Consider the following 26,062-nt stretch of genomic DNA (forward strand, 5'->3'; position numbering starts at 1 on the left):
GGGAGAGACCCCAAGAGCGGTGCTGCACATGCACCGAGCCACCGGCTGCCATCTTCACCCACGATCAGCCCTGGCCGCACATGACACCTTCAGCGTCCGCCGCTGTCAGGTTGGAGTTTTCGGCAGGACACAGATCGTCCTGCACAAAGCGACAGTCAAGGAGCCAAGTGTGGAGGAAAGGGCGGCCGGGGTGCCGGGCGGCATTGTCACGATAAAGGGATGAGGGACACTATGATCCCGTGGATGGCGGGCGTGGGATGCGCCCCCCTAAACGTTGCGCCCGGTGCCAGTGGCCCCCTCCGCACCCCCCACGCTACGCCACTGATTGGTAGACATTAGGGATCAGCTCAAGGCAGTAATGTACTAAGTGGAGTGTGGTCCACACTGGGTGCAGACTCACTGGGGGTGCTGTGGCCCCCTGACATTTATTTCTTTGCGTTACACAGCGCAGCAATGGGGGTGTCTGTACTGTGGTTTATGTACCTGGTGGGAGCGGTGTTTGTATTGAGAGTTCTGTACCTGGGGGGAATAGGAGTGACGGTACTGGGGAGGGAGGAAGGGATTTCTCTACTGAGGTTTCTGTACTGGACTGAGAGATGTCTGTACTACTGAGGGGGGGTGGGCTGGGAGGGATATTAGGAATTCTATGAGGCTCAGTCTCTGTGGGGGAGGGGGGGGTTGTGTTTCTATACTGAGGGGTTTATACTGGAGGGGGGGTCCATTCTGTACTGAGGGTATTGGTCTGTGCTGATGGGTCAGTGCTAGGGGGGCATTCTGTACTGAGGGTTTTGTACCTGATGGGGAGGGGGCTGTACTGGGGGTTCTGTACCTGAGGAGGGATGGAAGTGTCTGTTCTGGCGAGGGGGGCAGGAGTTTCTGAACTGGACTGAGAGCTGTCTGTAAAGAGGGGTCTGCACTACTGATGGGGTGCACTGGGAATGAGATTATGAATGTTAAGACGGTAAGTCTTTACTGAGGGGGTCTTTGCTGGGGGGGGGGTGTTTCTGTACTGAGAGGTTTGTACTGGGGGATCAGTCTGTGTTGAGAAGTCTGTGCTGGGGAGTCGGTCTGTACTAATGAGTCTGTGCTAGGGGTCTGTACATAGGGGTCAGTCTGTGCTGAGAAGTCTATGTTGAGGGCTCTGTCTGTGCAGGTACAACCCTTCCTTACTCTATACAAATTTTTTTTTTTTTTAAAGTTTTGTCTTTAGTAACACTTTAATTAATATTGCTACTAGCCAGTAAGGCAAGGGGTTATTAAACACTACCAATGAATGCTAATGCAGCATGCAGGGGTAATAAACACTGTTACTGGCCACTAATGCAGCATTAAGGGGTTAGTAAACACTGTCAGTGGCCAATGGTAGTGGGCAGTGTTAATTACCCCTTCAAGCTTCATGATGAAGGGATTAACCAGTTTTGGACCAGAAGGATTTGCCCCCTTAATGACCATGCCCTATTTTGCGATTCTGCATTGCAATGCTGTACCCCAATAAAATTGATGTCCTTTTTTCCCCCACAAATAGAGCTTTCTTTTGGTGGTATTTGATCACCTGTGTGATTTTTATTTTTTGCGCTATAAACAAAAAAAAGCAACAATTTTGAAAAAATAAAAAAAAAAACTATATTTTTCACATTCTGCTATATGACATTCCTCAAAAAAATTTAAAAATCAAAAAATTTTAACATTTTAGGCCAAGTTGTTTTCTTCTACATATTTTTGGTAAAAAAAAAATCGCAATAAGCGTATTTTGATTGGTTTGCGCAAAAGTTATCGTGTCTACAAACTACGGGAAAGATTTATGTAATTTTTAATGTCTTTTTTTTTTTTTTTACTAGTAATGGCAGCGATCCACGATTTTTTGCGGGACTGCGACATTGTGGCGGACAGATCGGACCCCTGACATTTTTGACACTTTTGGGGGTACCAGTGACATTACTACAGTAATCAGTGCTAAAAATATGCACTGTTACTGTCAGAATGACACTGGCAGGGAAGGGGTTAACAGTATAGGTGATCAAGGGATTAAATGTGACCCTAGGGGAGTGATTCTAACTTTATGGGGGTTGGGCTGAAATAACCATAGAGACGTGATCCTATATAGCAGGATTACATGAGCTCTGTTAACATCCCAGGGAGAAGGACGGTCAGCTGTGTTTACAGCGGGAACGATCAAGAGTGTCAGGCGGCAATCGGGGGCGGGAGCACACCGGCGGTGGTGCGCGCTCGCCCCCTAGCTCCTCCCAGGCAAATAACATATGCATATGTGGTTTTGCCTGGGAGAGCCACTCTGCCGCCGTATATATACAGTATGCGGTCGGCAAGTGGTTAAATAAAACTGGCATTGACCATCAATATAGGAAGGTTAGGGGGTTATCAATGAACTGGGGTTTAAATATTATAATGCCAGTGACCATCAATGTTGGTGTTATTACCAGGCACCAACGCTGGAGATTATTATTGTATGTAAACTGGCATCAACACTGAGCTTATATCTGTGTAAACTGGCACCAATGCTGGTGATTAAATTGTATAAACTGGCACCAATGCTGAGGCTAATTATTGCGTAAACTGGTACTAATGCTGGTATTATAATTGTGTAAACTAGCATCAATGTTGGGTATTATTATTATTGGGTAAGGCTCCGTTCACATGTAGGCGTTTTGGGGCGTTTTTGGGGCGTTTTTCTGCTCTAGGATCAGCTCTCAAAACGCCCAACAAGACAAATCCTATTCATTTCAATGGCCCCTGTTCACATCTGAGCGTTTTGAAGCTGTATACAAAACGCCCAAAGCTCAAAAAAGTACATGAGCTTCTTTTTGGGCAGATTACAGGCGTTTTCCATTGATCTCTATTCAATCTAAAAACGCCTGCACAAAAATCGCGGTAAAAATCGCGGTAAAATCGCGGTAAAAAACGCCGCAAAAATCGCGGTAAAATCGCGGTAAAAAACGCGCGAAAAACGCTACGCTCAGGTGTGAATGTAGCCTAAATTTGCACCAATGCTAGAGATTATTATTGGGTAAACTGGCATCAATGCTGGGGATTATTATTGGGTAAACTCGCACCAATGCTGGAGATTATTATTGTGCAAATTGGCATCAATACTGGGGATTATTATTGTGTAAACTGGCAACAATGCTGGGGATTATTATTGTGTAAACTGGCAACAATGCCTGGGATTATTTATTACTGCCTAAACTTAAAGAAGGAAAATGGATGGGCCAAGGGGACTTTTAAAGGGATACTGTCATCAAGACAAATAGCAAAAGATCCACATATATGTAAAAATACACAAATTTTATTGATACAAAAACAAAAATAAAGGAGAAAAACATTAAAAGTAACTATTATCGTGTTAACAAAACACCAATAATATTACAGCATACAGAGCAATTGGGCAGTACATACAATATACAGGCTTAGGAGAGCCAAATATCCACGGAGGGTGGGTGTAGATCACGCTGTCCACTGCAGACCTATGCCAGAGATGGTATGACTGGTGGGTCTGGTGTGACGGACCTGGGTGTCTAAACCCAAACCCAGCCCGACATGTTTCGCGGGTGACCGCTTCCTCAGGGGCAAATAACGTGGGTATGTATATCAACAATGCTACTAGAATTTTAAGAAAAAGCAAAGTCAGTGCATATCTATTTGGGAGACATATCACATAATAAAGCTCATAATGGTCATATACTACTGCCTAAACTTGTTGGGTGGGTGCAGTGTGGTGTGGCAGGCAGTAAACACACAGAGTTCCGATTTGCAAGGAACATTGTATTGAACAATAGTCAACAGTACAAACAGGCCTGGTGTGATGCTCACTAATTGGAGCTACTTACAAGCATGCAGCCAATTGACAGCAGTCATAAAACTGCCTCAAGCGTCTGCCTCATGGAGCGAAGTGAAGCCTGGCTGGTCCAACTCGAATGGGAAGATTCTTGAAATGGTAAAAGTAGCCCCTGCTCTCTCCCTACGCCTCCATAACCTTTCCCTATCGCTGCCACTGTCTCTGCCAGATGGGGTACCTGTCCCTAGCCTGCCCACTCACATAAAGCGCACCAAACTCAGGGGTCAGAGCCCTAAATAGACTCTGCTTGACCCAAGATGGCCACCAGGGTCACATTGAAAGTGGCACCAAGTCTGAGTGTTATTACTAAAATTGGCACCAATGTTGGCATTTACATAGTTACAGTACATAGTTAGTCAGGATGAAAAAAGACACAAGTCCATCTGGCTCAACCAATAAAAAACAAAAAAACAGTAAAGAAACCCAACCATGCAATCCTATATACACAATCCTATACCCACAGTTGATCCAGAGGAAGGCAAAAAAAAAACCCCAGCAAAGCATGATCCAATTTGCTACAGCAGGGGAAAAATTCCTTCCTGATCCCCTGAGAGGCAATCGGATATTCCATGGATCAACTTTACCTATAAATATTAGTACCCATTTATATTATGTACACCCAGGAAAGAATCCAGGCCTTTTTAAAGCAATCTAGTGAGCTAGACAGAACCACCTCTGGAGGGAGTCTATTTCACATTTTCACAGCTCTTACGGTAAAGAAACCTTTCTGTATTTGGAGACGGAATCTGTTTTCCTCCAGACGTAGTGTTCCCCCTTGTCCTCTTTGTTGACCTTAAAGTGAATAACTCAACACCCAAGTTCACTAAATTGACCCCTTATGTATTTATACATGGTGATCATATCCCCCTTAATCTCCTATTCTCAAGAGAGAATAAATTCAGTTCCTCTAATCTTTTCTCATAGCTGAGCTCCTCCATGCCTCTTATCGGTTTGGTTGCCCTTCTCAGCACTTTCTCCAGTTCCATGATATCCTTTTTAAGAACTGGTGTCCAGAACTGAACTGCATATTCCAGATGAGGTCTTACTAATGATTTATACATGCATTTAATATTGTGTCCACTGACATCAATAATGGGGGTTATATTTAAGTTCAGCTGACATCAATTCTGCTTGACTCAAAATAGCTGCCAGGGTCACATGGGGTGTGTGCATCCAATTAGATCATTACCCAAGTGACTAAAGAAATCATAGAGAAACGTAGAGAGCTTCTGTCAACTCCCTCTGCTATCTGCATTACGGCTGCAGATGAGCGCCACCTGCAGTGGAGAATATAGACTGCACCTGCCTACAATCTGAAATCAGTGCTGGGGGTCATTACAGCGGATAGTGGCATTAATTCTAAGGGTTATTACTTTGCAAAATTGGCACCAATGGTAGGTAATATTGTGTCCACTGACATCAATATTGGGGGTTATGTTTAGGCTCACTGACATTAATTCTGGGGGTTTCTATTATTGCAACAATGGGGCTTATTTTACTTTTTCTGTTCTATTCTATTTTAAATACAGCAGGAATGACATTTTACAAATCGAACATACTTAAAAGAAAATGTGGGAGCACTGGAAATACTAAAATAAATACTGTTAAATTGTGAAATCACAATAAACTGGGGGGCAAAGTTTAGCATTTTCACTCTGGGCATGGGTGACATTGTCCCAACACTGATTGTGGGTTAAACGACTGTGGCATATGTAGGCATTTAGGAGGCAGTGTTATTTACACTAGTGCTTTTTAAATTCCTCCCACTGTCAAAAAAAAAAATGTATTTTAGAAAATGACATTGCTTGTACAGTATAAGTTTGATGAATAATACAATTCAGATCTGGCATATCCTTTTTAAATTGTTCTTAAATTATTTTGACATTTCAAACAAATACATATTATCTGAGCAAAAACATATTTTTACTAACACAGCCTGCATCTTTCTTAGTTGTTTTGTGACATGGATGAAACCGCAAATTACAAGAAAAATGTCACAAACATATAAATTCATTAAATGGTCAGAAAGGGTATGTCTAATGAAAGACAATATCTCTACAGCCTTTGACATTTAATGCCATGTATGAATCCATGCCTGTAACAATTGACTGCTTGATGGATTGACACTATAGAATAACATCATGATATGCTGTGACTTGAGATAACATAACCTGTTTAGTTTGATGAATAGACTCTATTGTCTAGGAAGAACACACACAATATTTGTAGCCCTTACTATAACAAGCAGCAGGGAAGACTCCACTCTTCAAAGCAAAACATCACCGCAAGAATTAAATTTGGAACTGCATGGAAGTTAGCGAAATGCTAGATTTTGTCCCCTGACAGCTAGTACCTTGTGTTCCCTTCAGATGCTATCAAGGTTTATCTATCAAGACTCACTTATGCACATCAAACCCTCACTGTGTGCTGCCATTGTGTACAATCCATGAAATGATTGATAGCCTGTATTCTCTGTGCTAGTCTCATAAATTTGCCTTTGTGAATTTAATGTGATTTGTCATTGGATATGCTTTTATCGTGTTTTTTTTTCTTCTTTTTTTTTTAGGTTCACTTTTTACCGGTTCGATCCCATTATATTGCCTCCATGTTTTTCTAGACTTTAAAAAAGTGAAACGAGAACATTATGAACAGATTTTTTTTTTACATTACATAGTTACAGATTACAGTTTGTGAGGTTGAAAAAAGACATCAGTCCATCCAGTTTAACCTATGATGTGTGTGTGTTTGCTGTTAACCGTACATTGTATACCCCTGTATGTTGTGGTGTTTAAGGTGCCCATCTAATAGTTTTTTTAAAGTATCGATGCTCCCTGATAATACAACTGCTTGTGGAAGCGAATTCCACATCCTTACAGCTCTGACAGTGAAGAACCCCTTACGTATTTTAAGGTTAAACCGTTTTTCATCTCGTTTTAGTGAATGGCCACGTGTCTTATTGCATTCCCTTTCTCTAAAAAGTTTGTTCCTTATGCTAGGGTCGCCAGTACAGTATTTGTACATTGATATATCCCCTCTCAAGCGTCTCTTCTCCAGAAGAATAAGTTCAGTGCTTGTAGTCTTTCCTCATAGCGGATGTCCTCCATTCCCCTAATTATTTTTGTTACCCTTCTCTGGACTCTCTCCAGTTCCAGCACATCCTTCCTGAGGACCGGTGCCCAGAACTGGACGGAATACTCCAGATGTGGCCGGACCAGAGTCTTTTAGAGCGGGAAAATAATGTCTTTATTTCTGGAGTGAGTCTCCTTTTTTATACATGCCAGTATTTTGTTGGCTTTGCTTGCAGCGGCTTGGCATTGCATGCCACTGCCAAGCCTGTTGTCCACTAGTACCCCCAGGTCCTTTTCCATCTTAGATTTACCCAGAGGTTTCCCCCCCCCCCTAGTGAGTAGCTTGCTTTCGTGTTTCTGACGCCCAAGTGCATTACTTTACATTTTTCAACATTAAACCTCATCTGCCATGTAGTTGTCCACCCCATTATTTTGTTCAGGTACCCTTGTAATGTTTCCACATCCTGCATAGAAGATATTGGCATGCTTAGCTTAGTATCATCCGCAAATACCGAGATTGTGCTAGATATCACCTCCTGTAGATCATTTATGAATAAATGAAACAGGATTGGTCCCAGGACAGAACCTTGGGGGACCCCACTTTCCACACCCGCCCAATCCGAGTACTCCCCATTAATCACTACCCTCTGGACTCTCCCCTGGAGCCGTTTTTCTATCCAGGTACTCACCCTATGGTCCATACCTACATTCCTTATTTTGTACAGTAAGCATTTGTGGGGAACAGTGTCAAATGCCTTTGCAAAGTCCAGATACATCACATCCACAGGCTTACCTTTTATCTAGGTGGCAGCTCACTTCATCGTAGAAGGTTAATAGATTGGTCTGGCAAGAACGATTTTTCATGAATCCATGCTGTTTACTACTAATAATACTGTTTTCATTACTAAAGTCTTGTACGTGGTCCCTTAACATCCCCTGCAAAATGTTGCAGACTACTGATGTTACCTCGGATATATCTTGGCCCTTTTTTGAATATTGGTACCACGTTGGCTTTTTTCCAATCAGCTGGCACCATACCCATCTGTAGACTATCCTTAAAGATCAAGAATAATGGTCTGGCAATCACCTGGCTGAGCTCTATAAGAACCCTCGAATGCAAGCCATCCGGTCCCGCTGATATATTTATGTTAAGTTTGTCTAGTTTAGTTCTCAGTCTAACCTCTGCTAGCCATGGCGGTACTTCCTGAGGTGTATTATTTAGTTTAGCATTACAAGCTGGGTTAGTGCAGACCCCCAATTATTTTGTGAAGACTGAAGAGAAGAAATTATTTAACACTTTCGCCTTTTCTCTGTCCTCTGTGGCCAGATTTCCTTTGTCGTCTTTTATGGGGCCAATGTGTTCTGGCCTCGCTTTGTTATTGTTTATATACTTAAAGAATTTCTTGGGGTTCTTTTTACTCTCTTCCGCTATATGTCTCTTGTGTTCTATTTTAGCCGCCTTGATTTCGCCTTTACATTTCTTATTACACTCTTTGTAATGCTTGAATGCTGCCAATGACCCTTGTATTTTTTGAAGGCCTTTTCTTTAGTATTAATATGCATTTTTATGTTGGAGTTTAGCCACCCAGGGTTTAATTTTGCTCTTTTAAATTGATTTCCCTTTGGAATGCACTGACCAATCCCTTTGTTTAGTATGCTCTTGAAGTACTCCCATTTTTCCTCCGTGTTCTTTGTTCCCAGGGTTTTATCCCATTTGATATTTTCAGGTAAAGAGTGCAGTTTTGGGAAATTGACTCTTTTGAAATTCAGTGTCCTTATATTACCCTTGTGTTTCCTATTACTATGATTAATATTGAAACTAATTGACCTATGGTCACTGTTTCCTAAGTTGCCCTGTATTTCTATATCCGTGAGCAGGTCTGTATTGTTGGTAATCAGTAGGTCAAATACCGCATTGTTTCTTGTCGGTGCGTTCACCATCTGACCCATAAAATTGTCCTGCAAAACATTTAGGAACTGCTGAGCCTTGGCTGAATGCGCGGTTCCTTCTGCCCAGTCTATATCTGGATAATTAAAGTCCCCCATTATAATGACATTTCCCATCCTTGCTGCCAATCCTATCTGTGAAAGGAGGTCCGTCTCCCTCTCCTCCCTCTGGTTGGGGGCCTATAGCATACACCCAATATTACCTTCCTCACAGTGCCTTCCCTTTGAAGTTCTACCCACAGGGATTCTGCCTCATCCATAGCTCCATTATTAATATCATCCCTCATATTTACCTGTACACTGTTCTTAATATACAGACATACCCCTCCCCCTTTTTATCTTCTTTATCTCTGCGATAAAGGGAATACCCCTGAATGGTCCCCATCCAATCATGAGAGTTGTTGAACCAAGTCTCTGTTATCTCCACAAAATCAAAGTCCTCCTCATAAATCAGCAGCTCCAGCTCTCCCATCTTGTTGGCCAGGCTTCTGGCATTGGTATACAAACCTCGTCATTTTGACCCGATACATACCATATCCTTATTTGATGTTGGTTTTAGGCTGCTCTGATTTGAGCATGATCATTAACATAGTTGGATACACGTAATTGAATTTCCTACCTATTTTACTTGTCACTTATGGCCTTTTTTTAGGTCTACTTTTTAACCTGTTAGATCCCATTATATTACCTCCATGTTTTTCTAGACTTTAAAAAAGTGAAACGAGAACATTATGAACAGATTTGAGCACGAAAATCATTAACATGGTTGGATACAGGTAATTGTAATTCCTACCTATTTTGCTTGTCACGTATGGCCTTTTTCAAAAAAATTACTTTTACATGTAGTAAACCATAGCTCCTAATCATAATTCTCTGTGTTTTTAGTTTTATGACTGCTCAGCTGTTTGTCAGTATATTAGTTGGTTTGATTTTTTTCTTTTTGAATTATGTGGGTTCAAACAGTAATTTTCATTGCTATGTTGGTAGGAACATTTAATAATATAATAGAATAGTTTTGTCCTACTACACGTTTTTTTTTTTTTTTTACCATTTACTGTATTTATTTTGAAGGATATATGATAACATAGTGGCCAAGTCCCAAAGCAAACAAAGTAGGGCTTTTTTTCTCACAGAATAGGTACAAGTACCCCCCCTCCCCCCCTTATGGTTCACCCCTTGCCTCCACCCGTACCCACCCCCTGAACACTGTGCCTTGATACCCACCCCCTAGTACCACCTATTTTAGAGAATACAGAACCAAGTATCATTTTGTGGTGCTAAGTAATTTGTGTAGCATCCTCCTAGGTAGGTGCTAGTGAGAAAGTATAGTTTTGAGCTCTGTCTGCTTACCAGAGGGGCTGCAGGTAAATCTATATTGTTCTCTGCCTATCAGAGAGCAGGATCGGTTAGTAAGGTCTGCTTATTGTGCTTAATATGTGATTCATTGTGCTTAATATGTGATTCATTGTGTCTAGAGAGAGTTTCACACCGGTCCAATAGGGAGGCATGTTGGACAGTGGGAGGAAACCTGAGCATAGGCTCTGATACAGCCCTGGTGATTGGCAGAAGGCAGGTCGCCTCAGTGCATTCTGGGATACTGTATAAAAGCTAGGAGCCCATGTGCTGCAGGGTCTTTGGCTGGAGAGCAGAGTCCCAGGAGGGAGGGGGCAGCTGCCTCCTCCTCTGTAGCAGTGGCAAGCAGTTGCAGGAGGTCGTCCTGAGGACCAGAGGAACAGATGAGAGGAGCTGAACTCAGAGGTCAAGGAGAGCTGACTGAGGGAGAGACACTGGAGACCCTGGGACCACAGTATCAGGAGTACAGGGACTCGTGTTGGGGGCCTGACCTGAGTGGGGCCACCCCAAGTGTAGGATAGTCAGTGGACGGGTGTCATCAGTGGCTGGAAAGAGGATGCTAGAGAGAGTACCCTGAAGATAATTACAAGCTCACCAAGTCATCTTAGGAAAGAAACCTAATTCCCAAATTCACAGATAGTGGCAGGGTGAATCAACAGCCTGGTTATACCTGAAGATAGGAGTCCTCAACCATTTGTGCATAGTTAATTCAGAGTATCCCACTATTCCCTTCTCCTATCCCTAATTTAAATAAACACAAAACAACCAAATACCTCTGGACTGACTATTGAAATTAGCCAAAGGAGGAGAACCAAAGAACTGTATGCTGGGAACTCAGGGGGACCCGGAAAGTATGATTCTGGCAGTCCTTACGGGGGGCAGTGCTACATTTGTATGAATTTTTTTTAACGAGAACAAGAAAAGCAAGGAAATAGATCCCCGCAGGTAGCAGCAGTAGCCCCCCCCAGCAACAATAGCTCCCCCATGAAACAATAGACCCCACCAGCAACAATAACCCCCCTGAAATAATAGACCCCCTAGCAGCCAACATCAATAGACCCTCCAGCATACCCCAGCACCCCTTGCCATTACATACATTCAGTGTTGGAGGTGCCGGAACTGTGTTCAACCATGTTCCCGCTGAAAAAAGCCCTGGATTTTGTTTTTCCAAAAGCGGTGGTATGGCTGCAGTAAGCTATAGTATATTGCGGCTTCATAAATCAGAGCTTGATTTTAAAGATTTATCAAAGGCCACTTCCCCCAAAACTGGTATTTCAGTTTTGTGTGTTTGCATGCTAGTTGTATCACATACTGGCTTCATATGTCTGCTAAGATGGGTAGAAAGCCAAATCATGGTGCCATGCTCCTGATGTAAATATTACATAGTAGTCATCACAAGTAGAATACACAGAATTTAGGGAATTCAGCTGAATGAAAGTGACATCTTCCTTATGACCTTCTTCTAATGTGAGGGAGCAGAAACTACTGTACTGAAATTTTACCACTGGACGGAGCATCGAAGACAATCTCTATGTAAAGCCAAAGGCCAAATCTAACTTAAAGCGGAGTTCCAGCCATTCACTCACCTGTCCAATGGTCCAGCGATGCGGCCGCCCGAAGCCTCGATCCTCTCCCTCGGCGCCGGCATTACTGCTGTGGGCACCCGGCTGTTACAGTTTGCGGCTTCACAGCCGGGTACCCACTGCGCATGCGCGAGTCACGCTGCGCGCTGTGATTGGCCAGCAATCTTCTGGGACCTCTGATGTGTCCCAGAAGATTGCAGGGAGGGAGGGGGAGAGGAGAACTTCCGTTCAGGGCGCCGCGGCGCTCCGAGCGGAAGTGGGAGCGGGTACCTGTCAAAACTAGGTACCCGCTCCCCCCCCCAAACAAATGACATGCCAAATGTGGCATGTCAGGGGGTCAGGACTCCCTAAAGCGGAAGTTCCACTTTTGGGTGGAACTCCGCTTTAAAATAATATTTCAGTTTAGAGTAAAACTGGTATGTGGTTGTAAACCTCTGAAATGAACAGAGCATATCTCTATATAGTGTGTTCTAGCCTTAATCCAAAGCACCCAGTGTGATTTCTGTCTGCTCTCTCTTCCCTCTGCTATCTGCATTAGTCCCATATGACAGCTTATCCTGATACTACAGAATCTCAGGAGACAGTCTCGCCCCCCTCCAGCACACAGCAGATGATTGATAGCCTCAGCTGTGCACGTTTCCCCTTTGAGACTGTGCGTGTGCATTCCCTCCATTCAGGTCTCAGATTAGACTTGGCTCTCTTTTCTGTGCTATGCAGTGTGGGACATCAGATCCCCATCCCCTGCCTACTGGAGCTGATAGCCCTTGATCTGTGTGTTTTAGAAGGGGGGAGGAGAGAGAGGGAGAGAGAGAGAGAAGGAGGGAGGAGAGAGAGAGAGAGAAGGGGAGAGAGAGAGAGAGAGAGAGAGAGAGAGAGAGAGAAGGGGGGAGAGAGAAAGAGGGGGGGGGGAGGAGAGATAGAGAGAGAGAGAGAAGGGGGAGAGAGAAAGAGATGGGGGGTTAGGTAAAGGGAGAGAACTTATGTAGGAGGAGTTGTTTCATCTCTGTGTATCACATGGGGTCAGTCATTTTAGTGGACATATATAAGGGATTACAGTGTGAAGTGATACTAAACTCATTTGTACATGCTTTGACATATAGATAGTAAAAATAACATTAAATTGTAATGGATGGCAACACTTTTTTTTTTTTTTAGTTTTGGAAAAAGTAGAGAGGGATTTTAACACCTGTCAGTGCCCCCATTAGGGAGATTCACCCTCTCTATTTGTCCTGTTTACCATTATCATTGAAGTAAAAGAAAATCCCAAATGTTAGCTTGACATCAGAACAAAAATAGAGGGAAAATCTTCCAATGGAGACACTAGTTCTGGTGACCCTGGTGACACACAAGGATTCCCTCACGTTTGAGGGATTTCCTCTCATTTCTTGTTTTGGCTATGGGGCAGGAAGTGAACGGAAATCTCCCTGATTGACACAGGTGGCAAAAAAAAACAACAAAAAATGTGGGATATAATCCTCACTTAAGCCCCGTACACACGTACCGATCGTTGGCCGAACGATCGGCCATCTTTTGTCCAGGTTGTCGTGTCTGTTGAAAACTGCAAAAGACTGCACACGAATTTTGTCGGCCAACAACAGCCGACTGCAGAAGTGATGTCATGTGATGGTTAACTTTCCTTGTCTTTTTTCTTTTCTGAGCATGCCCAGTCTTGCTAATCTGCTGTCTGTCGGCCGAAATCTGTACTGACTGGCGAACAATTGGCCATTCTGGTGACGGCCAACAAAAATTTTAATGCTTGCACGCACAGATTCTGTTCGGCCGAAAATGCGCTGTCGGAAGCATCATACTAACAAGCCGACAATCGGCCGATCGGTCGTCGGCCGAATATTTACGGCCGACAATCGGTACGTGTGTACGGGGCTTTACTCTATCCAAACAAAAAAGTTTTCCTTTAGTTACACTTCAACATCAAAAATTGATAGATCACATTATTTGAATAATTCTAAAAACCTTTCTTTAGATTTTCTGTAATAGTCACATGATCATTTTCCAGTACCTCTGCAACTCAATGAGCAATATGTGGGCAGAGCTCATTTCCTGCTTGTGACACATCCTTCACACATCAGTGCATGTTCCTGCCCTTTGCCCTGGGGCTACACAGAGATGATTGGAGCTCTGGCAGTTAAATGACTGCTTGTAAAAAAATATTCTAAACATAACAACATTCTTAAAAAAAGGTACAATGTTTGCTTAGTTTAATTATTATTAATTTACATGAAAACTAAATTCTCAGCTGTCCCACAAGATAATCCTGTAGTGGCTCCAGATCTCTCATTTACAGAGGCTTCTGTTTTTTGTCATCTGTTCCACGTGACACTCCTGAAAAAAATATTTTTTTAGGATAGGAAGTTCTCCACTGTAAATCACAGCTCTGGAGCTGCCCTACAAGACTGCAGGAGTGTTATGTGGGTTGGATGACAAGAAGCAAATTACTCAGAGTGATGAAGCCACCCCATAAGACTGCAGGAGTTCCATGTGAGGGGACTGAGAAGATAATATATAATTTAGTTTTCATGTAAATGAACAGTAACTAAAATAAGAAAACAATACTTATATAGGGGTAGCACCCTCCTGAGTAGGTGCTAGGAAGAAGCATATGGATGGCCCTGTCTGCATATCAGGAGGGCATAATCATTTTTGTTAAGCTGTCATGTGCTTCCCAGGGTGTCTGTTGATTCTGGGGAGTCTCCCCACTGTGTCCACTGAGGGTTCTAATTGGCAGTGGAGGAAACCTGACCAATAGTACACCAGGGCTTGTATCCATCTCAGAGGGCAGAACTTGCTGCAAAACATACTGGGATAGGGTATAAGTCTGAGGGGAGCACATGACGCAGTGTCGTTGGCGGGAAGCAGAGTCCCAGGAGGAGGGTAATGGCTGTCTTTCCTCCTCTCAGCGCAAGTGAGAGTGTCCTGGGCGGTCGGCCTAGAGGACGAAGGTATAGCTGAGCTGCAGAGAGGGATCCAGAGTGCTGTGGATCGAGTGGAGCTGCTGGGCAGAAGTTTCGAGGGGAAAACAGTATCGTGAGTACTTGAGACTGCCCAGGGGTCTGCCTAGGAGAGGGGACCACTCCAGTAGGTCAAGGGGATTCAGGAGCCAGCTAACCTGAGGAGAAGGTTTAGAGAAAGGGGGTGCCAGTGTTTAAGCCCTGAAGATAAGTGAGAGAATGAGGGTGCCGGTGCGGGCCCTGAAGTGTTTAGCAGCAAAAGTAGCTACCTGAGCAAGGAGTGCTTAAGGGAGCTAAAGAAAGGACTTCTTTATGTAAGAAAGCAGTCCAAGGTCAGTTTGAAGTTAACAGGCAGCAAGCCAGCATTAACCAGCGTCAACTTGCGTTGACCGGCATTTAGCCAGCGTCAAGTCAGCGCCAAGAAGCGTTTTCCATTGTCCCTAGCAAATTGTGCATAGTTGAGCCAAAGAAGTATCTCACTCAATCCCGTTTCCCTTCCAAGTTCTCAATAAACACAAAAAAAAAACAAAGATACTGGACTGGTCATTGCCTCAGAGCTCACACTTGGAGGAACATGCACAGGGGTACTTTTGTTGCACCCGGTGGCCCAGGGGAACCCATATCTAGCAAAACGGCTGGGAATCCTGCTCTAAAGGCTTTAAAAAAAAATGGTATTAATATTTAGATCAATTTATTCCTAACAATCAGTCATGTGATTGGCAAAGGAGAGCTCCATTAACAGTTATAATACTGGAGCCACCTACCTTACATGCAGGAATGTCTGGTGGGATGGCTTGGTGAAGTGCAAGGCTTTCTAACACTGAAAGTGCAGCATGTGCAGAGAGAGTGGCAACACAAAAGACTGAGGATCGAGTGGCATAATGTTGTCACTCTGAATAAGAAAGCGTTATGCACTAGCAGGATCTCCAGATAATTACTATTCTATCGATCAATTTTTCAAACAAATGTTTACCATTTATAGTTAGGGAAAATATTTTAAGATAATTGTCCATCATCTTCAAAAGACAATTTATTTTTTTTTTTGTCCACCAAATTGCTGAAGGTGCAAGCCTTGAACAGTGTAAAACTGTTCAAGTATATATTATTAAAACCTTTTTTTTTTTAATATACTCTATATTGTCCAAATTAGTTTAATATACTCTTTATTGTCCAAAGTATTGGAACGCCTGCCTTTACATGCACATGAACTTTAATGACATCCAAGTCTTAGTCCCTGGGGTTCAATATTGAGTTGGTCCACCCTTTGCAGCTATAACAGCTTCAACTCTTCTGGGAAGGCTCTCCATAAGGTTTAGGAGTGTGTCTATGGGAATGTTTGACCATTCTTCCAGAAGCACATTTGTGAGGTCAGGCACTGATTTTGAACAAGAAGGCCTGGCTCGCAGTCTCTGCTCTAATTCATCCTAAAGGTATTCTATCAGTTTGAGGTCAGCACTCTGTGCAGGTCAGTCAAGTTCCTCCAACCCAAACTCACTCCTCCGTGTCTTTATGGACCTTGCTTTGTGCAGTGGTGCGCAGTGATGTTGGAACAGGAGGGGGCCATTTCCAAACTGTTCCCGCAAAGTTGGGATCATGAAATTGTCCAAAATGTCTTGGTATGCTGATGCCTTAAGAGTTCCTTTCACTGGAGCTAGGGGGTCAAGCCAGCTACTGAAAAACAACCTCACACCATAATCTCCCTTCCACCAAATGATTTGGACCAGTGCACAAAGGAAGGTCCATAAAGACTTGGATGAGCGAGTTTGGGGTGGATGAACTTGACTGGCCTGCATCGGCTTGAGTCCTGACCTCAAGCCGATAGAACACCTTTGTGATGAATTAGAGGGGAGACTGTGAGCATGGCCTTCTCGTCCAACATCAGTGCTTGACCTCACAAATGCGCTTTTGGAAGAATGTCCAAACATTCCCATAGACACACTCCTAAACCTTGTGGACAGCCTTCCCAGAAAAGTTGAAGCTGCTATAGCTGGGTCAACTTAATATTGAGCCCTACAGACTAAGACTGGGATGCCATTAAAGTTCATGTGCGTGTAAAGGCAGGCATCCCAATACTTTTCATAATATAGAGTATGTCATGTTCACTACTTAGGCTGGCCATACACTATACAATTTTCTTGTTCAACTTTCCTTTAGATTTACCAAAACCATGTAATATAGAGTCAAACCTACAAACTTTCAATTTGTATGCAATCAGGCAGGCCCTTGTACTACATAGTTTAAGGTAAATCTAAAGGAAATTGAATAAGAAAATTGTATAGTGTATGGCCAGCCTTAATGAAGTGACAACTCAGTAACATTGCACCATATGTGATGCCTTCAACAGTAATTTACATTAAATGTTTCAAGGGCTGACTAGAGCACAATTTCTTTTCTAACAGTTATCTGGCATTGAACTTTGTTCTTCAATGTAGGTAATATAAGCAGTACAGTAAATGCTTTCCCTTTGTCACCTGTTTGTTTATAGTTATAACTCTGCAATCAGCAGTAGAACGCAGATAAGACATGCCCGAGGTCCTGCAAATATCTATAAAGGCTTTACATTTCCTATGTATCTTGGGAATCTGTCTGTACATTGCATCTCAACTTCTATTTTACAGGGTCAGAAAGAGACTTTTACCGCTATTTTATCACTATCAAGTCAAATGAATCACATGCCTCTGCTTTATCTCTTTCAGTTTATATAGATGACCTTTGTTTTCTAGTGATATTGTAAAAGAAACTAAACAGCAACCTTTACATAAAATATAAAATCCGCTAATTAACATATTTAAGGGAAAAAAGTAATTTTCTTGTATTCCCTCGAGGCTCATAACAAACCTTTTCTGAACAAAAATATAGAAATAGGGACTATAAAAATATATTTCTTTACTACTATCACTGATTGGACACAGTGATCACATGGTACAGACAGGGCCAATCACAGCCCATCTGTACCATGTGATTAGATGTGGCCAATCACAGGTAATCATAATAGTAAACACCGAATGATTAGTTTTCATTCAGAAAAAAATAATATAAATTCACTGTTATAAGCAATAATGGTGTGTGAAAAAAAAAAAATCTGGATCATCTCCCTAGAGTAGTACAGTGTTACTATGGTAACACTGCTTTGCTCTGGTCACAGTATGTTAAAAAAAAGGTTAAAAAAAATGATTAGAGGGAGGTGCGGAAGAAAATGAAAGTCCCCCAGGGACTTTCTCGTTACTTACCCATTCAACAACACCCTCTGTTCCCTCAGGCGCAACAACACACGGCCTTTGCGTTCTGGGCACCCAAGGGGCTGACCTTGTTCTCACATCTATTTAATGTTACCACAGGTCTACCCCTCAGTATCTCAGAGTTGTTCCATCTGTATGGAATACCTTTGTCTCATTATCTTCACCTGCAACAATGTGTGGTTTTTATATATTCTTTGTGTTCAACTAGAACTTTACGCTTTCAGCACACTAAACTTAAAGCTTTTTGACACTTTTACCTACAGGTAAGCCTATAATAAGGCTTACCTGTAGGTACAAATAATATCTCCTAAACCGGCACGGTTTTGGAGATATTTACAGTGCATGCAGCCGCTTGCGCGAGCGGCGCATGCGCTCTGAAGGTCCAGGGGGACCTTCAATTATGTTTGCCGGAGCTTGCCGGAAAAATCACTCCCGCGCGCATGCGCGGGAGTGACGACATCGCGGCTCCGGCCAATCATCCAGCCGTCTCTTCCAGCCGATCAGCGCGCCGGAGCCGCCGAACCCGGAAGAGACGGCGAGGGATCATGGCAGCGCCCGCAGCGATGTCCGGGGGTCCGTGTCGGGGCTTCATTTTAAGGTAAGTTACACATAATGGGCTAGTATGCGATGCATACTAGCTCATTATGCCTTTGTCTTGCAGGTTTTTATTTTCTATTTTTTTTTTTATAGGTTTTACAACCGCTTTAATACTTGGGTTGCACAGGGCAGGCACAAGATCTCCCACATTTACACACCCCTACATCAGGAACTACATCAATCCATCTCGTGTCAAATTGCCAAGAGGTGGAATAAGGACCTGTGCTCCCCAGAGGCGCACCAATGGATACTAAGGAGCTACACCACCATCTGCGTGTTTATACAAAACAAATTTTGGCGTGAACAACAGTTTAAAATTCTTCATGGGGCATACATCCCATACATACAGTGGTCCTCAGATCCGACGCATCATTATTGTACGCTGTGTCAAGCTTACCGACCTTCTTTATTAGATAAACTGTGGTCCTGCCCAAAAATCACCACTTTTTGGGACCATGTTCTCAACTTTATATCTTGGTCCTTGGGACTCCCGCTTCCTAAAGATATATATTTACTCCTGTTCAGCTACTGGGACCCCCAATCCCTTTCCTTGCCATGCCAATATAAGAAGATTCTGCTTCACCAGAAACCTTGGCTCTTGGCCTGTCTCATGATCGCAAGAAGAGTTGTTCTAATACAATGGGCGGCATCTTCCCCCCCTACAATCATGGATGTATGTGCTGACCTCAATGTACTCCTACGAAGGGAGCAAATGGACCTCTCTTATCTTCCGCAATCTCGCCCTGCTGCCTTTCATCGAAAATGGGACACGTTTATATCGAATACTAACTGTCCTCAATCTGCCAGAGCCGAGGCCTTCTCCAACCATACTGGTTCATTCGGGACCAACTGATACATTCCTAACACCCTCTCCATGACTTTCTCCCTTGAAATGTGCCCCCTTTCATTGACCAACGATTCCTCTGAACTCAACCACCCAGGATCTTCGATTTCTATAATTGTCAGTAGATGAACTCCGGCTCCTGTTCCCTGACCCACACCCCCCCTCCCCTCCCATCCTTTTCCTGCAGACCCTGTTATTGCCAGTCACCTGTACCTGCAAAACCTCCAATTTGATTGCTATCTTTGGCTTGGTTTTATGAGCCTTAATGGTTAATTTGCATTCAGAAGTTTGCCTCCCGATCGTTCTTTTAGGTCTGGTGTATAACAGCTCAGTTGCCTATTCTTCTCTATAATGTTTGTACCCCACTGTTATGCCATGTTGTGTGACAAACTTCAATAAAATGTTGTTTAAAAAAAAAATGGTTAAAAAAAATTAATAAAAAATAAAAAAAACCTGACCAGTCACCTGCCAGTATCCCTGATCACCTCCACGCCAATTATATGATGATGCTGTACTGAACTGGTGACCATATGTAAAAAAAAAATAAATTGTAAAAAAAAAAAGTTTTTTTTAATTTTACCATTTTCAAAAAAAGTGACCAAAAATGACAACTTCAAAAAACTTCCCATGCCTCTTACTAAATATGTTAGACTGTCTACATTCCAAAAATGGATGATTTGGGAGATATCTTTTATGTCCTGGCATTTTTCAGGTATTAAGAAATGAGACTGTCATTTGTCCAGATCATCAGGATTGATTGATTTTCATATATATATATATATATATATATATATATATATATATATATATATATATATATCATAGTTTGTGGACTCTGGAGTTTGTATAACTTTCTAACAGACTAAATAATATACGCTGATTTGAGTTATTTTCACAAAAGAAATGTAGCAGTATACGTTTTGGCCTAAATGTATAAAGAAAAATTATTATTTTGCAAAATTTTATAACCGAAACAAAGAAAAAAGTGATTTTTTTTTTTTTTTGTCAACATGTTCGACCTCTTTAAATTTATTTAGCAAAAAATAAAAAACCCAGTGGTGATTAAATACCACCAAAAGAAAGCCCTTTTTGTGTAAAAAAAAAAATATATATATATATATATATATATATATATATATATATATATATATATATATTGGTACAGTCTTACATGACTCTACAATTGTCAAAGTATGACCGCATTAAAAGCTGAAAATTGGCCAGGAAGGGGGTGAAATTGTCCAGTACTGAAGTGGTTAAAGGCTAATGTGACGGAACCGCTTGGCTCCCTGATTAGATGCTCCTGCTAAACAGTGCCTCCGGCCCTCCAAACCGTTCCAGCAGGTCGAAAGCTAATACCAGCCCTGTTACCCCAAGCATCGTATACAGACAAGATGTTTAGGTAAACTCCAAAGGAATGACTCTTTATTGAACAGAAATACAGGTTTTTATACACATCAAAAGTAGGCAAGTCACCACATGAACGAAAAACCAAATATTTACCCAAAACATTACACAAGGTTTAGATAATGAGGCAGAGCTTACACAAAGCTGATACCATCATGTAGGATCCTCCAACAGTTAGCCAAGTTAGCAGACAGACAAAAACAATAGGGGACTCTATTAACCACTTTACCACCGGAGGATTTTGCTGTCTTACGTCCAGGCCACTTTTTGCAATTCGGCACTGTGCAACTTTAACTGACAATTGCGCGGTCGTGCGACTCCGTACCCAAACAAAATTTACGTCCTTTTTTTCCCACAAACAGAGATTTCTTTTAGTGGTATTTGATTACCTGTGCCATTTTTACTTTTTGCGCTATAAACAAAAAAAGAGCGTACATTTTGAAAAAATAACAATATTTTTCAAATTTTTTTATATGAAATTCCCCCTCAAAAAAATTTAAAAATCAAAATTGTTTTAAATTTTTTGCCAATTTGTTTTCTGCTACCTATGTTTGGTAATAAAAATCACAATAAGTGTATTTTGATTGGTTTGCGCAAAAGTTATTGCGTTTACTAACTAAGGGAAAGATTTCTGTCATTTTTGGTGTTTTTTTTTTAACGAGTAATGGCGGCGATCTGCGATTTTTTTTTTTGCGGGACTGCGACATTGTGGCGGACAGATCGAACCCTTGACTGACATTTTTGACACTTTTGGGGGTACCAGTGACATTACTACAGTAATCAGTGCTATAAATATGCACTGTTACTGTAAAAATTACACTGGCAGGGAAGGGGTTAATTTTATTGGAGAGGGAGGGGTTAATGTATGCCTGGTGCTTACTAACATGTGTGGGGGTAGGTGACTGAGTGACACAGGGACAGATCGCAGGTTCAGCTATGCTGAACCCTGCAATCTGTCACTGTCTGTCACTTAGGAGATCCGCCCGCTTTGTTTACACAAGCGGGCGGATCTCCAAACTCGATTCCCCGACGATCGGGGAAAAGCGGCGGTAATCACCGCCACTCCTCCCCTGGCCTGACTCCCGCTGTGACTGAATACAGCGGGAGCGAGCATCTGGCGGCGCCCACAAGGGGAGGAGTCCAGCGACGTAGGTCTACGTCGCTGGACGGGAACTAGCCACTTTGCCGCAGTAGAGCTTCAGTGAGCGGTCGGCAAGTGGTTAACAATGGGAATGCACACCTAGGAGGCACATAATGGGAAAATGATCCAATGGGAGAAAGACACTTAAAAGAGATGTATGGATTTCTTTTTTTTTTTAAGTATTGTACTTACCCAGGTGGATGGACCATTGGTCTAATGCTGCATCTGTCCCCCAGCGCCTCTGCACTGAGAACCGAGAGATCGAACACCGCCGATTGCTCGGTTCTCACAGTTCAGTGAGCAGAAAGCTGCTGACTCTCAGTCAGCAGCTCTCTGCTCTGCCCCCTCCTCACTCACTGGAGCATTGGGCTGTAGAGGGGTGGAGCAGCCGGCTCAGTGTTCCAACAGCTTTCTGGTTGTTATGACGCGGTGCTTGGACCGACTTCTGTGACATCAGCAGAGAGTGGACTTCAGCTCCCTCTCTGCTGAAGATGGGTCACAGGAGTGCAAAAAGAACTGAATTCCTGTGATCCATAGAAGAAATACATCTAAATGAGCTTTGGCTATACTTTAACATGTGCTCTGTGTATCACAATCTAAAGCAGTCATTGCTGGTTCGGACAAATAGGCCCTAAATATCTATATGGGTCCTCCAGTTCCCAGATGGCTGTGTGTTTTGGGGGGTCATGGACTTGAATCAGAAACAAGACCACTCCAAGGGTCCCCAGTAGTGTTGTTTTAAAAGCCAGGGCAGTAGGCAAGAGGCCACCCTGCAGTCCTCCCCAAATGCCCCTGTCCTGGTATCAAGGTCTTACCTTGCAATCCTGTTGGCAGCCATCTTGGACATGTGCAGACTGCTGCCTCTTATAGACTCTGATTGCATCATCACTTGCCTGCAGCCTGGGCGTTGCACAGTGATGATGCTGCTCACCTGAGTATATCTATTACCTGATGGGTTGCAGTCCTTGCCTTTTGTGTTTGTGCTCCAAGGTGCATCTCTGCTAGCAGTCTTCTGTTCCTCCGTGTATGACCTGGCTTGGCTGACGACTCTCCTGGCTCTTAATCCCGCATCGGCAGGTGACTCAGCGACAGCAGACTACCCGCTTCTGGACTCGACCTCGCCTTGGATGACTACCCACTTCTGGACTTGACCCCTGCTTGTTCCTGCTCCCACTTCCTCACTGTGTGTTCATTGTTGTTTGCTCCAATAAACGGCTTTATTTTACCTGCATCCCCATGTGGTCTTGTGTCCTGGCACCCTGACACCTGGTTGGGACTGTCACAGCTAATTTATTATTTTCAGGCTGAAATTCACTCTTTCTAATGTATTTTCTGCCCAAGCCATCCCAATGTTCTCATTTCACTCTTACTTAATTCACAGAAGCTTTGAATTTTTACCTCTCATAAATTAAAAAAAAAATGCATTCTGAGAGCGGACTTCCTGCATCATCATGTAACCTCCCAGGAAACTTCATATCCCATAATGCACTTCCTTATGCATCACAGAATAGAGCATGTTTACCACTCTGGACCACACATCCCTCATAACTGTTCCACCACTTCTTTTTAAAATTTCCACCCTTTTTCTTTTTTCTTCCTTTTAAAGGTTAAGTGTAACGGATCACCTGGCACCCCGACTGGGTACCTCCGTTGACGGATGCTCCTAGTGCTTTTTGAGGGCTCCAAGCACTCCACCAGGCGCCATAACCACCGCAGACCCCACAAACCACCGCAGCTTGGTTGGGGTCTCACCATCTCCTACCCACCCAGGACCTATGACAAGGCTCCAGGTTCCAGTGGGTGAATCTCTCTTTCCCCAGAGAGTGCAGCAGGAACAGGAACAAGCTCTTACAAGAGCTTAGTGATTATTCAAGGTAATATGAAGAGCATAGCAATCCCTTGTAGCAGATTCCCCCAATAAGAGGCAGGACTCTAGATTGAGGGTGAAGTAGAACACTTTATTGAACCCACTCACACACATTAAATACACTATCAGGTCAGGTGAGTCACATTATGATTACATTAGCATATGCAGATGGAATTGTTTACAGAAACAGAACTAATTATCTAGCCCAGTGTTTCTCAACTCCAGTCCTCAGGGCACACTAACAGGCCAGGTTTGCAAGAAAACTGAAATACATCACAGGTGATATCATTTGCTGCACAGTGATTGCAGTATTCTAGTCTGCATCTCCCCAAGGTAATACTTAAAATTTGGCCTGTTAGTGTGCCCTGAGGACCGGAGTTGAGAAACACTGATCTAGCCATCTGGACAGAACAAGGTGGGCTCATTAACATTTAACAATGGGACAGGCAGACTTAACAAAATACACATCTATGTATTGCTATGACTATTAAGGCGTCACAGACTTCATGGCAACAGGCTATAGGTCTCACAGTGTAAAGTGGGATTAAGTCTTCATAGTTCTCGAGAGATATTGTTGATAAATATTACTCTCCCATTTGCAGTTATCCAAACCATTTTCTCAGTGTCCCTTAAGTATCTGTCTTTCACTCGCAGTGACGGTGGGTACCGTCACATTAAGTTCACTTTTTTTTGGGCAGAATGTCAATTTTTATAATAAATAGAAGTGTTTTCTATTGTTATTTCTGACCCAGCCATCCCAATGTGCTTTTCTCTCACTTACCTCATTCGCAGAGCTTTGCAATTTCACGTCTTTAAAACATATCTTTTTTGCTTCCATCACTTCCTGTAGGTCATGTGAGATTCAGGAGGCTTTGAATCCCAGAATACACTGTTTTGCTGCATCACAGAAGAGGGGGTAAAACGGCATGTTTACCACCACATCTCCCTCATTACTATACCACCTTTTACCCACTTTCTGTACAATTGATTGTTTAATCCCCTTTAGATCCACATCAGCGATGTAGTGCAAGAGTCTGTCTGATTTCATACAAACTAAATAGATTGTTCAGCTGGGTCCTCTTATTCAATAGTTCTGGTAAATCTAAAAGAAATTGTACAGAGATTGTACAATCAGATTGCATAGAGTATGACTATTTTATACAAGTACATAAGAGGGAGTGGATGGGGACATTCAGCTGTCAGGCCACGTTCACAAATTTCAGAACTTTTTTTTAGAGAGGAATGTGGTCCAATCTTTCCCATGCTTTTTGGTGTGCTAGCAGTGTGTTTCTGAAATGCATAGCAAAGCGTGCGGTTTGCCATGCATGTGGAAATGCACAGATGTGAATAGAGCTTCATTGTTCTTGTGTAAAGTAACCAATTTTAGTTTCAGGCCTCATTCACACATAGAGTATTGGGAATGCAAGTTTTTATGGTAATTTTTCCTGTGACATGCATAGGGCAGCCTGCTGATTTCAATGGGTTGCACTACACATGACAAAGTAGCTCATTGGACATTTTGGCACGATGCGGGTTGTATGTTTTTTAATGTGCGATTTGCTGCGCTTGTCACTTGTTTTGTTACCGTTACAAAATGTGTGTTTGCTGATGCGTTTGGTGTGCACCAATAAAAGTGGTATAAAAGTGGTCATACACTGTACAATCACTATACAATCTCCTTTAGATTTACTAAAACTATATAATAGGAGGACACATCTATCTATCTATCTATCTATCTATCTATCTATCTATCTATCTATCTATCTATCTATCTATCTATCTATCTATCTATCTATCTATCTATCTATCTATCTATCTATCTATCTATCTATCTATCTATCTATCTATCTATCTATCCCATCACTCTGTATCCAAACAGGCAGGCACGTACACTACATAGTTGACAGTAGATCTAAAGGAGACTGCACAGTCAGATTGTATAGTGTAGGGTGAGCTTTACAGAACCCAGGACATACCCCTCCTGTTTTCAATATTGCAGCTCTATTCACATAGATTGCTCAGCTCATTGCTCAGCTCCTGCACACTCTGCCAAATAAACAGTCTATGCAAAATGAAAGGGAAGGTAAAAAATAAATTGTTGGCTGTGTATTTAGTGAGAACAGTGAATTCTGATTGATTGCATAGGAAAACCATCCACCTAAAGAGGTGGATGGGCATGATCTCCTAGAAGGGAAAGACA

This window comes from Pelophylax lessonae (genome assembly GCF_965119305.1).
Source record: "Pelophylax lessonae genome assembly, chromosome: 3".
Classification (NCBI taxonomy): Eukaryota; Metazoa; Chordata; class Amphibia; order Anura; family Ranidae; genus Pelophylax; species Pelophylax lessonae.